The sequence below is a fragment of the Galeopterus variegatus genome, unplaced genomic scaffold (genome assembly GCF_000696425.1).
Source record: "Galeopterus variegatus unplaced genomic scaffold, G_variegatus-3.0.2 Scaffold1456, whole genome shotgun sequence".
In the NCBI taxonomy this organism is placed as follows: domain Eukaryota; kingdom Metazoa; phylum Chordata; class Mammalia; order Dermoptera; family Cynocephalidae; genus Galeopterus; species Galeopterus variegatus.
Window position 1 is genome coordinate 482831 of NW_007727567.1, and position 14722 is coordinate 497552.

The 14722-nt window shown below is 40.1% G+C and overlaps 1 pseudogene; it reads right to left on the reverse strand.

Moving 5' to 3' along the window:
• Positions 1 to 12890: 12890 nt before the first annotated feature.
• LOC103593988 overlaps positions 12891 to 14722 on the reverse strand; it is a 76289-nt pseudogene continuing 74457 nt past the window's right edge.

Genomic DNA, 14722 nt, shown 5'->3' on the forward strand with positions numbered 1-14722 from the left:
CCTGAAGACCTTGCAGAAGCCTCTGGGGCCAGCCCTTCTATTTCAGGCCCAAAGGCCTAGGTAGACAAAATGGTCTTGGGGAACAGGCCTGAGGCACCCTCCACAGATCTACTTCCCAGGATCACTTCGGGAAGCTGCTTCGGCTACTCCAGCTGTGGCTAAATTGGCCCCAGGTGTGGCTGGACCTGCAGCTTTGGAAAATCCAAGTTGGAAACCTTGGTGGTGATCACATGGTGTTAGGTCTGCAGGCTCATAGAATGTCAGAGCTCTGCAGGCTTAGGAGCCTCCACCCCAATTTCAAAAGATGTATGGAAAAGCCTGGGGGCCCAGAAATAGATTTGTCACAGGGGCAGATTCACCACACAGAGTCTTTGCTGAAAAATGTCAAGTGGAAATGTGGGGTCAGAGTTGTAGCAGAAATACCCTAACAGCACCATGCCTAGTGGAGCCATGAGAGTGGGACTCCATGGAGACCCCAGACCTATGGAGCTACCAGAATGGAACACCCAGCCTGGGAGAGCTGAAGTGTAGCCTGAGACCAGGAAAGCCATAGGAGTAGAGCTGCCCAAGGACGTTGGAACCCAACCCTCACACCAGCATGCAGAGGACGTTGAGCATGGATTCAAGGTACATGACTCTCCAGCTTTGTGATTTGATGCCTGCCCTGCTGGGTTTTAGACTGGCTTAGGACATGTTACCCCTTTCTTTTGGCCTATTTCTCCTTTTTCGAATTGGAATATGTACCCTATGCTTGTCTCACCACTGTATCTCGAAAGTAGATAACTTGTTTTGATTTCATAGAGGGGACATTGAGACTTTGGACTTTTAAATTGAAACAAGTTAAGATTTTGGGGATGAAATGAATGTATTTGTATGCGAAAAGGACATGAGTTTTGAGGGGAAGGGAAGGAATGCCTTGGGTTGAATGTCTACCCCAAATTTAATCCCCACTGTAACTGTTGAAGGTGGGAAATCCTATACTGTAATTGAAAGGTCAGGCCTTGAAGCATTAATTAGATTGTAGGACCATGCCATAGTGAATGGATTAAAAATGGTGGTCATGGCATGGTTTGGAGGTTTTTACAAGGGGAACATGAAGAGTTTGTCTCTCTCTCTGCTACACCATTTTTGCAACGTGATACTCTGCCATCACTGTCACCACCACCAAGACTCCCACCAGATGTGTTCCCCGGACTTCAGACTCTGTAAGCAATAAATTTCATTTTCTTTATAAATCATCCAGTTTCGAGTATTTTGTCATAAGTGTCAGAAAGGAACTAATACCCCAGGTAAATTGCTTAAGATGAAATAGCTTGGAGACAATGGAGAGGGACCAAAACTCATATCCTCTGATTTGCCATCCTTTTCTGTCCTCTTCCTACTTTTCACAATCTCATAAAAATTATTGTCTTGAATTAAATTATCTTTCTTTTTATCAGATAATTAGACTTCTGTAATCATACTTTTCCTTTTTGCATTGGCTGTTAGAAATCTGAGATGAATTTATTTTTCTATTCTACTGACAATATTAATCTAGGTGGTTTATTTATTTACCACATTTTTCTTTTAAAACGTTTTAGATTTTCAGTTTCTGTTATAACTGCTATTTGTTATATTTCTCTTTTGTTGTAAATCATGTTAATCCTTCATGGAAGTAAGTGGGACATTCTCTTTAAATAAGTAAAGAAAGAAATATACAGACTAAATTGCTACCTGCAGAGTGTAAATCAGGTTGGTCATTCTCAGGGAGTAAACTGAGAAATTCCAAGTAAATAGGGAGCTATCACATAAACTTTGATTTTTTTTCTAGTAGTTGTATTGAATTTTGCTGACTTGATATTCCCATAAAATATTTTCTTTTAATCAATGTAAAATATTTGCGGTAAGTTTGGCAGTGGTTGGGGTTGCAGACTCTAGTCATGGAACACAAGAAAGAATGTCTATTAGTCTAATAAATACATACAAATAAAAGACATAATGTGTAAACCGGTCTAGATTCGAAGTACTAAAATGTGCTGAAGAGTCACAGTTAAACTGGTGGACCGGGTGCTTCTCTGACTTGCTAAAAATTAGCAAGAGTCCACTACATGAGTTTGAGAAGGTGTCCTTCAAGAACATCTTGAGAGACATGACTTTGAATTTGCTAAGAGAAAGTTACAGGAATAAACAAGTTACACACATGTGAAGAACAATGGTTGTTTCTAACTAGAGCTGAGAGTATGTCCCAGGAAGGACAGTTGGGGGATTAGAAGTTCTGGGGAAGGCTGAGGACAGTTGGGGGATTAGAAGTTCTTGGGGAAGAGATGAAGAGCTTGAAAAAAATGAGGATTTAGAAGTGCCTGAGAGGAACTTGAAAGCAGAAGCAATGTGAGAGGGGAAATTCCACTGAGCTGGGATTATTATCTACCAGACAAGTGTGTCATTTAAGCTTCAGAAGGAATCTTTGTGAAAATGCATGTCAGGACTAGGCAGTGAATTGCATTTAAGATATTTGTACAGAGGGAATAAACAAACATCTTTTAAATGATATGTGATTCTACAAGAATAATAATAACAGTAATGGCAGTGCAGATTTTGGGTCTTCCTGAATTTTTACACTAAAACAGAAAAAGCAAATAGAAAGGAAGCAAACAAAAAACAGGGAGAGCATTTAGAACTAGATGACAAAGTATCCTCATGAATCCCAAAATACAAGCAGTTGGGGATAAATGGCAGCAGCCGGAAGACTATGTAATACTGGCATTTGCTCGGGAAAAACAGAAGGGAAGCAGTGCAGAATCAGACCCAAGAGGAGAACCACCACCTAGCCAAAAGGTCTGCACTAGATGGTAACATGGACAGCTTGAATCTATAAGGGTTTTATGACTCCACAAGCACATGCATGCAAGAAGATCTCCGCAAAAGTTCTCAAGAGTTAGACACAACATCATCCCTATGAGCCCTTGAAACTCTGGCTGCCAACCAGAGCAGCCTTCCATGACAGGGTGCCAGACTTACAGTAAACTCCTGGGGCATAGTCAAAAATGACCTGCATAAGGAGAATAGCAAAAAAGGAAAGACAAGGTTTAGGTGAAAGTGGCATGGGGAACAGCTCTTTATATTCAACATTTCACAGAAGCAACAGAAGAGGGAGCTCTGTGAGGTTAAAAAATTAATGAAAACTATCCAAACCTAGCCTTTGCCTAAAAGTGTAAATCAACTGACTTCACAGGAAAATAAGCAGAAAAGTATCAAGGTCAAATATCACACAAGATTAATATAAGGAATAAAGTAAGAAGCAGAATAACACCCCTACAGACAATAAAAACATACCAGAAAGATATGTTCCAAAAATGAATTAAAATCACAATATACTATTTCTAAACAACTGAAGGAAATTAAGAAAAGGAAATAAGACATGAAAGGAACATAGTCATAAGTAGAAAAAGTCATAAATAAGTGATATAACTCAAGAAAGACTTCAAAATAGAAATTATCTTCAGAAAATAACTAAACAGGGAGGTATGCAACAACAAACACAACACAGGCATTATGCCTTAGGAGAAATAGAAAAAAAAAGGAAAAAAAAACTTTAAAAATTGACAGGAATTAAAGAAAGTTATAAAAAGGTTTTGACAAATATTGAAAAAAAGGCAAAGACCTAATATACTTAAATAGGAGTCTCCAAAGAAGAAAATCAAAGCAAGGAAAAAGAACATTAATAAAAACTATAATTTAAGAGAACATTCATCAAATTTAAAAAACAAATGAAATATTCAAAGAGTGCACAATGTTTTTGAGAATTTTGACCCAGAATACATATTCTAGTAAAGGCTAGTCACATTCTTGGCCACCCTGTGATGAAGGAAATGAACCAGCAGGAATAGTGTATCAGGAAATTCATAGGCACAAGAGTGCACAATGTTTTTGAGAATTTTGACCCAGAATACATATTCTAGTAAAGGCTAGTCATATTCTTGGCCACCCTGTGATGAAGGAAATGAACCAGCAGGAATAGTGTACCAGGAAATTCATAGGCATGGAATCAATGGTAGATAGAAACATTAACAATGTTTGATGGCCATTTTGAAACACCATTGATACACGACAAAAAGATAATGAACAGCTGACAGTGAGTATTACTCAATTGGAAGCCAGGTGTGAAAGGTTGAGGAACACAGCACTGCTTTCAGTGTGCAAGCTTTTGGAACATATTCTTCCCATGAGCCCTTCCTAAGGAAATCTAATAAGCTTCAAACAACCAAAATAACTAGAGAAACATCAGTATTGGGACTGGTGGTGTGCATTAAATGTACAGTCACTTGGAGAACTACAATTAAATAACTGTTAAAATGGAAAACTTGTAGTATGTAATGGATATACGACCTGACAACACAGATGTATTACAACTTTCTAAAAATTGAAATAGACTGGAGGATAACATATACAATTTTAAAAAAACATTTTGCTAATCATAAGTAGTGGTATTGTTATTAGTATTCTGAAATTATTATACTGAATATGAAATGAAGCTAACAAGTAATCTTGGGTTATTCTAATCCTACAGTCCCCTGTGTCCTTGAGAACCAGGATTTTTGGTGGGGTAGAGAGGACATACAGATGTAATATCAAAGAGTTAAATAAAAGCCCTATAGACATAACTCAAACCAGATACATCAGTGTGAACTACAGAGTAATAGACAGATAGATGGTAGGTAGATGAATACATAGAAAGATCTGTCCACTGTAAATGCCTAGAAACAATGACCAGCCAGTAACAGTGAACATCCCAAATGTCCAGACTATGGTTCTGAAGTACAATTTTTCATTAAAAGATTGGAGAAATAGCTGATTCCATAAGTGAGGCAGTAAAAGACAAGAAGAGCCCGAACATCCTGACATTCCTGATAGCAAGGAACCTGTCAAAGATGGTTAGATAATGTGAAGAGGACTTGGGAGCTAACTCGGAAACACTTCATTGGATAATTTGAACCTCAATAAGTATAAGAATCATACCATGTTGAAACTCATAAAATATTTTTAAATATTTGTGTTAACAAGAATGTTTAAAATGGTATAATAACAGAGTCACTTTGACTACTAGGTAAATAAAAAAAAAAGAATCAAGCATTTATCCTGCTTTCCTCTATGAACTCTAACCCTGGGTAACTCTAGCTAATAAAACAAAATGAATTAGAATATCACCATTTTGCAACCCTCAATGAATTTATGTCATCAATGGCTAATAACATCAAAACCAAAAGCAAAAAACAGATGTAATGTGCCCCCAGATGAGAGACCAGATCAACATTTAAAATGGCTAAAGGGGTTGGACTCGAGACTGATAAAGCTTTTGTATCCAGCTACCCATTTGCAGGAAATACAGCAGACAGAGGAGCATGTTGAACTTCACTGCAAGTATAAAATCTGAAAAATCTCAGGCAATGGGAAATGCCAGAGTTCAAATGACCAGTTCTTCAACGAATAATTGTCAGGAAATGGAAGATTGGAGGGAAGCTTCAGATAAAAAGAGTACACCCATGTTCATAGCAGCATTATTCACAATATCCAAAAGGTGGAAGCAACCCAAGTGTCCAATGATGGATGAGTAGACAAAAATGTGGTATATCTATATAATGCAATATTAAAATAAATGTTCTGCCTTAACATAAATGTTCTTATTTTGAAACATGCTATGACATGTGTATGAACTTTGAAGACATTATGAAAGTGAAATAAGCTAGTTAAAAAGGGAAAAACATTGCATGATTCCACCTATATAAAGTACCTACAGCAATCAAATTTATAGAGACAGAAAGTAGAATAGTGGCTGTCCCAGGCTGTGCGGTGGGGGTGAGTAGTTATCATTTAATGGGTATAGAATTTCAGTTACTCACAATGAAAAGGAATGAATGGTAATAATGTTTACACAACAATGTGAGTGCACTTATGCCATTGAACTGCACACTTAAAAATGGCTAAAGTGTAAATTTTATGTTATATATATTTTACCACAATTAAAAATTATTTAAAAAGACTTAGATGACAATACAAGTTTTAAAAACTGAGAATACCTAATCTATAGTGTCTCAGTGATCAAACCCTGAATAAATACAAGGAAATGATTACTATAAAAAATGAAAGGATATCGGTTATGTTTGGAAAATGGGGAGGCTGTGACTGAGATGGGGTACACAGAAGAGCTTTACAAGGGGCAGGAAAAGCTCTGCTTACTGACCTGGGTGGGTTACAAGGGTCTTGACTTGAAATAAAAATAATTCACTGTGATATATATTTGTTTTGTGTACTTTGTTTTATTTTAAAATAAAAAGACAAAAAGAATAGAAAATAAATGATATAACTATGAATGTGTTTGCATGCCTAAAATCTAGTACAGAATAAAGAAAAGTATTTTCATTTGAGTTGGTTGCATCCCACCTATAGATCTTCACTGCCAAGACATTTATCTTATTTATAGGTCTCTCATTCAACCTTTGTTTCATTTATTCATTCAACTTGTGGATTAGTGAGCTTAAGTTCTAGGAACCAAAGATAAAGTGCTGAAGAAAGCAGAAGAGACTGAGTGAGCCTCCCTTCCCCTGCCCCTGCTGAGATCCATTCTGCTCACCTTCTCTGATCAGCTCTGTGCTGCTGGGGGTGTTCCCTGCAGACTGAACATGCCAGCTCCCAGGTCCTCTGGTTTCCAGTTGTTTTGGGCCAGTGGGAGACACCATCCAGAGTCTGGAGGGCAGGAAGAAGGTATGTTGGCATGGTCCACGCCATGGCAGAGTCCTAAAGGAGTCAGCTTGGGCTGCCCTCTCTGAGCTGGCAGGGCCGCTGGAGGGAGAGCTGCTGGCAAGGCCACAGCTACGAGCACTTGCTGCAACCAGAAGGACTGCCTGCCTCGGCTTTGTGGCTTTTGCCTTCTCTTTAGATATTTTGGTTAGCGTGGCAGTTCTCTAAATTCCTAAAAGATTATAAAAATAACACAAATAATTATGCAGTCATTGAACTAAACATTCCCACAGAAGGATCCGAGTAAATTGGACAATTTAAAATTATCCCCTTGTGATAAATTGACCACACCAACATATGTTCCAAAAGCACCGCTCATGACTAAATATGAGCTGCAGCCTAATGTAAGTTGGCAAACATCATTTACTGGAGGTTATATTAATGGCAAGAGAATGGTTGGCATTAATGAGAAATTATATGATTGGGACAAATTAAGTATATGGGAATGAAACTGTAGAACCCCCTTTACTTGGTGGTGTCCAGTTTTAAATAAATCATTAAGAATCAGGTGTTGGGATATAAATATATGCTGTAAAATTATTACCTACAAAATTAGATCTTAGAAAATAAGAGGTAAATGTAACTAGTTTTGTGAGGGATGGTGCTGTGCACGAGGACACTTTAACATTTAGATCAAGATAACAGGGCCAGAGCAAATGCATAACCTTAAAATGTGCATGATAATCAAATATCCGCTGTTCTTTTACATTTGGCTCCCACCCTGCTAACAGGGTGGATCTTAACCACAGTTTCCTACAGAGAAAGGTCCAAGATTACTTCAAGACAATGAAGGGATGATTTGCATCTGATAAACCTGATTCCAGGAAGAAGCACGAGTTGATCACCTAAGACGTGCTGACCTCTAAAAAAGTTTCCTCCCTGCTTTATGGACCATTGATTTAAGCTTGCTGATACAATAAAAATAGTTCTCCAAAAACCCCTACTGCAGAGAAAAATCTAAATAAAAGGCATTGTCTCATGCTCTACTGGGCTCCAGCTGCAACACGCTGACAGCCAGAAGAGAGAGAACGTGCATATTGATGCGTTGAGGTCTCTGTCTGTGTTTGTTATTTTTGCCGACCCTCCCTCTCCCTTTTCCGGTACCCACAACTCAACTGGAGCAGGTCTCCAACAGTATGTCTTGCCTCACTTTCCCCCTTGCTTCTGTGCAATGGCTTTGTCCCTCTGTGACTACTGCTAGGATTCCACTGCTCCAAGGCACCTCTCTCACTGGGTTCCCATAACTCTGTTTCCTCCCCTTCTCCCTCTAAGCCTAGGGTGTTAATGTCTTCTTGCTGTTGCTAGTTCCTGGGTGCCTCAATGCCCTAGTCGGTGTCTTCAAGCACCCTGTAAATGATTACTTTATGTCTATGTCCTAACTTCTTTAACCAGTGTGGAAAGGGGTCTTTGCAGATGTAATCTGGAGATGAGACAGTCCTGGATTATCAAGATAGGCCCTACACCCTAATGATAGGTGTCCTTATAAGAAATAGAAGAGAAAACACAAAACAGGGGGAACAGCCATGTGAGGACGGAAACAGAGACCAGAGTGATGCAGCCATAAGCCAAAGAACACCTGTAGTCACTAGAAACTGGGAGCAGCAAGGAAGGACTTTTCTCCAAACCTCTGGAGGAAGCATGGCTTGACACTTTAATTTTTGGACTTCTGGCATTCAGAACTGTGAAAGAATAAATTTATGCTGTTTTAAGGAACAAGAGGTTTACCAGACATTTAAAACATTCTTCATCATGAAAACAGAGAGCAACACACATACAATACACACACAATGCACACACACACACAATGCACACATATATACTCACAAATACAGAGAGAGAGAGAAGGAGAGAGAATAAAAAGAATAAAATAGAAAAGAAACTTTAGAAAATTATAAATAATTAATGTCTTCAAAAAGTGAAAGAGGATATTGTATTCATGAAACAAAAACAGATTTCTACATAAAAAGAAAGACCAGAGAACAAAAAATCAAACTAGAAAATTAAAAATAAAGCTGCTGAATTCCGAAACCACGTTACATGTATGCCAAAACCGAGCAAACTAGTAAATAAATTATAGATAATGAGAGTCAGGATTGTCACTGTCTAAGAAAGAAGTCACAAATAAATAATGAGGGCAAGCTAGAGCAAATCCTGTGATGATGGATTAGAGTGAAAGAATCACAATAAACTCATGGTTATGTAAACACACAAACACACAGATAGATTCCAAAATATTTAAAATATGTGAAATATATGTGTATACGGTTTAGTGTATATATATATATATATATATATATTTTACAACTGTCCACTGAAGGGGCCCAGAAGCAAGAACACTCCAGTGAGCACATCTAGCACCCATATTTTGGTTTTCAATACCATTCACCAACAAAAGGAACCAGAGATCTTTGGAGAAATGGCTGATTCTAGGGCTGGGGCAGGGAATATACAAGATGAACCTGAAGCATCTTGTAGTGCCAAAAAGTAAGGAAATTTTCAAAAATACTAAATAAGAGGGATATGTCAAGGGACACAGGAGCCAACTTGAAGAGATCCTAATGACCAAAGCTGAACAATTTAAAGAAAAAGATAATACAGTATTGGAAAGTATCAAATATCCTTTAAGTCCATATTGATACAAATAAATGATTGACTAAATAAAGAGAATGAAGAGACAAATCTCACATACAGAAGAATTCCAAATAACTTATGCTGTTTATAAAGATGGATTTTAACTCCCCATCTCTTGAGTGTTGGTTGTGCTTAGTGACTTGCTTTCAGAGAGCGGAGTATAGAGAGGCTGGAGGCTGGGGAGTTTACTCCACCCTGGAGAAACCCGGCAAAGAGTAGCTTGGCCACATGATAAAGATTATCAGCATCAGGGATAATCAAGTAGATCTCAAGCACCTGTAATATGATGTGATGCTGAAAACAGCACTTTACCTCTGTGGCTTTCTAAAAATCCATAACCTCAGTCCAATTATGAGAAAACAATCAGAAAAACCCAAATTGAGGGACATGCTACAGAATACCTGATCAGTATTCTTCAAAAACATTTAGGTGTGGGCCAGCCCAGTGGCGCACTGGATAGTGCGCCGCTTGGGAAGCGCGGCGGCGCTCCCGCCCGAGGGTTCGGATCCCACATACAGACCGGTTCCCGCTCACTGGCTGAGCGAGGCGTGGGAGCAACACCGAGGGTTGCGATCCCGTTGCCGGTCCCCGGTCCGGTACGGGGGCAACACTGAGGGTTGCGATCCGTTGCCGGACACGGAAAAAGACAAAAAGACAAAAAAATAAATAAATAAATAAAAACATTTAGGTGAAAAAAAACAAGGTTAAGACTGAGAAATTGTTACAGATTGGAGGAGACTAAGCAGACATGACAGCTAAAAGCAACATGTTATCCTAGATTGAGTCTGCCAAAGGAAAAAGGATGTTTTTGAAAAAAACAGTGAAACCCAAATGGACTATTTTAGTTAACGATAATTTCTTAGTTTCAGTAAGTGACCATGGTTATATAAGATGTTAATATTAGAATGCACTGGGTAAGCTCTGTATCTTTCTGTGATACTGTGAAATATATATGAGAATACTTGAAAAAATTCATGGAAAATAGCATTGAAAAATAATATGAATCTTTCCATGAACTTTTTGAAGTACCCTTGTTTTAGTCTTTGTCCTCATTTTCTGAGATACAACTCCTAAAATCCTTGGAATCTTCAAAGTGTTAAGTGTCTTTTTGTACGCTAATGAGTTGAGTGGTTCCTGGAAGCCACTCATAGCTTCAGGATAGGGGCTTGTTACCATGCAGGCCTGGAGAGTTGGGACTTTCTGCCCCACTCCCAACCTCTCCAGGGAGGGGAGAGGGGCTGTAGGTTAAGTTGATCAACAGTGGCCAATTATTTAACCAATTATGCCTTTATAATGAAGCCTCCATAAAACTTCAAAAGGACAGGGTTTGGAGAACTTCTAGATAGCCGAACATGTGAAGATTCCTGGAGGATGGTGCATCTGGGGAGGGCATGAACGCTCCATGCCCCTTCCTCCATATCTTACCCTATGCATCTCTTCATCTGTATCCTTTGTAATATCCTTTATAATAAACCAATAAATATAAGTAAATATTTCCCTGAGTTTTGTGAGCTGCTCTAGCAAATTAATGGAATCCAAGGAAGGGTTCATGGGAACCCTGATTTATAGCCCATTGGTTAGAAGCATAGGCACCTGGGGATTGCAACTGACACTGGAAGTGGGGAGCAGTCTTGTGGGACTGAGTCCTCAACCTGTGTGACCTGACACTATCTCCAAGTAGATAGCATCAGAATTGAATTAAATTAGAAGACACCCAAATGGAGTTCACTGCAGAATTGATTGCCTGCTTGATTTATGGGGAACCCTACCCCCACATCTGGCATCAAAAGTGTGTTGTGAGAGTATAGTGGGAGAAACTGAGTTTGTTTTTTTCACTCATTTTCTAACTGTTCTGTAAATATAAAATTATTCCAAAATAAAAGTTTTGTAAAGTATGGTTGGTTAAATAGGTATGACATGAGAGCTGAGGTGTTCTGAGGGCTTGCCAAGGGCTGGGGGGTTGGGGGGTGATGGAGAAAAATGTTCTGGAATGAGGAGATGGTGGTGGGATGGGAGTGGAATCACACAACTTTAGTGGCAGAAATAATAACAGCGATCAATATTTTTATTCAGTTCTTAGTAAGAATATGGGGATCTTGTTTACAATATTTCATATAACCCTCACAATAGCCCAAATAAATTATTTCTGTGCTCACTCTGTAGATGTGGAAGCTCTGGTTGAGAGAATGGAGGCAACTCTGTCTGTGTTGTTCATTTTTGGGCTGGATCACAGACCCCTCTGCCCCATCCTGTGCAGGTCATGAGTCAGGTAGTTGAAAATAGATTCTGGTAGCCAATGGCAGGGTAGACATGCTTTATTCTGACATGAGCTCTGCTGGCCAGTGGTTCAGAGCCATTGTCTTTTATACCAAAAGTACACAATAGTGTCAACGAGCCAAGGAGTATATGGGTGCACATGAGCAGTTACACCACTCTTATATAACTTGTTTACAACGGATGTGCTAAATCATACCCAGCCGGATATGAGGTAAGGGGGCCTGACTATACTGAGCCCATTTTCCGCACATTCATGTAGGGAGTGCATCTGGGATTTGAACCCAGGTCTGACTCCAAAACCCTGACTCTAAATACAACATTTATTTTCATTCTCTAGTCCAACTGAAAACCAAGGACTGAGAAGCAAGATTTATTCACTCTCAGTTGGCTTTGCTATGTAGTCAACAGGCTATCTTGGGGGGGGGGTATCTGTCAGGGTTTCAAATAGCAACAAGAGTGCACACCCCAAATTGCAATTGTTTCTCAGCTTCTGCTGTGTAACATTCGCTAACATCCCACATTCCAAGCTATACCCAATGGCCCATGGAGGTGCAGGGAGTGGAGAAGCCAACTCCAGTTCCTGGTTGGAGGACCTGCAGCATCACATTGCAGGGCCTGGAGCAGGTGGAAGATAGTCAATGAACTCATGGCCACTTGGATGAGAGGAAAAGAGGGAGGCAGTATCAGGTGCAGGCCTCTGGACTTCAGCCCAAAGGCCTCCAATGATCCTCACTGCCTGTAGGCTGACGCTTGAGATGGGAGGATCTGGACTGTGTGCACAGAGAAGGGTCGGGGAAATCTAGAGGAAGATAAGTGAGCGAGTTGCATTGGGAGACTACCCAAGCTCAAGACTGCTGAAATGGGGCAAGCTCTGGGGAAGAGCAGGCAAGGAGCCTCACGTGCTAGGCTCAGACCCTCAAGCTGGCTAAGCCAGGAAACCTCCAGGCCAAGGACTGGGTCTAACTCATTCCTGTGTCCAGAAGAATAGATAAACATATGAATGTAAGGTAGTACATGGGTAGTTGTAATTCGTACACTAATATTTGAAGAGAAGCATGAATCATTTTTTTAAAAGTACTCTAAAAATGAAGGTCACATTTATGAATAAATTTTTTTTCTGTTACGTCTTACAAACTACCACTGGATAAATTTTGCAATTTTTTTTTTTTTTTTGCTTCTTTGAAAGTAAGTGGCATACTTAACGTTTTCTATCTTCTTGGGGTGACTTTCTTTTCTGTATAAAATCCCAGTTGAGTACCTTGTACCAATTTATACTTCCTTCTTTCCTGTTTACCAAGTTTAGAATGAGTATATGCAAGAATACCAAGTAATTACATAAAATGCCAAGATTTTGATTAATTAACAGTGGATGTTTAAATAACACATGTCCTCCAAATAAAGCAAGTCAGAACTTGAAGTGTCCAAGCATGCCACAGGTGACTGGTGAAGTGTACCCAGTGATCTAGTAGATTGGTAAGTTCACCAGGACAGCCATTATTCCAGATAGCAGCACCCACAGGCAAAGCAGAAACTGACCAGAGACCAAAAATTCCTCCTCCTCTTCCACACACTGCTCAGGTAGGAGCACAGCAACTGGCAACCCAGCAGAAGATATCAGTGCATCACAGTCCTGCAGCTGCATTGAGTTTAGTTGCAGCTCATGCTGTTTGGCTCCTATCCAGTCTAGACAACTGGATGTAACTAAAACATCCAGAGCAGCAAATACCATTCCAAGAACAGGAATTCAGGATTACACCTAAAGTTACAGGAATCAGCGTTGAGTTGTATTCTGCTGGAGAAGGTCTTCTTGTAGCAGAAGGTCTGCATGTCTATGATCACCAGCATGGCCGTGGCTTTGACCAGCTGACAGGTGCCTTTGATGTGTTCTGCAGAGAAGGTTGGTGAAGACCACAAAGCCACAGAAGCTGAAGGCCAGGAAGAAGAACTTAGAGATGGCAGACTTTTGAAGGCAAAGATGTCCAACTTCTGGCAGATGTACAAGCTCAACCAGGTTGCCACAAAATGCACCAGGGTCAGGCTCATGTTGGGGATTTTTTTGTTGAGGAACACGATGCAGATGAGGAACACCAGCAGGTGGAGGAGGAGCCCCACGGTGATGCTTGCACTGCCCAGTGGGGAGAGAGGCGCACCCATCAGCTTCCAGGTGAGCAGTCGCTCCTGCAGCGCAGACCTGCTCCACCTCCACCTGCTCCAACAGGGGACTCTTGATAACACAAAATTGTAATTGGTAAGAAATTCAGGCCTTATTATAGGGTAGGGATAGGCATTTTAATTCACAAGCAGTTTGGAATTCCTCACATCACTTCATTTGGGCAACTCCATGCTTTGCTCATGTGCTGACCCTCTGGGAAGTAACACAGGGGCCCTAGGCTAGTGCCTAATGTGGAAATAATAAGGTAGGATGTGGTACATTCTGCCTGGTGGAGTATCACCCTGCTTCCTTTCAGCGGGGCCCCTCTCCTCGATATGATTGTTGGTGTACAGAATGCGCGAAAGGCTCTGAGGAAACCCTAAAGTCTGAAAGCACACACGACTCCACGAAATGCTGAGGGCAGGGCCTCCTTCCAGAGAGACATAAACACAGACAGCTCTAGCCCTAACGCAGATCTTGCTTGCCATGGTGCACCAGTCTGTTACTCACTCTTGTGCCTCAGTTTCCTCACTTGTAAAGTGGTAATATTAATAGTGGCTAGTTCATGTGATTGTGAGGTTTAAATGAGTATGTAAAGCACAGGGCTGTGCCTGCACACGGCACGTGCTGTCTTGCCAGGGATCGTGGCTTATCACGCTCTGGGTGGCAGGACTTTTATGTATTTTTTTACAAAACTGTTTAATGAGTACATATACATTTCAGTTAAATAAACTTTATATGGTGATATGCTTTAGTGAAGTTTAGTTTAGTTAGTTTTCTGTTCTAAGGTTAAAGTGTTCTTCAGGAAAAGTTTCTGGTATAAGTTAAAAAAATGTGCCTGCTCTGTATCGGAATTAAATGTTGGTAACTTAAAATAGTAGTTCCCAA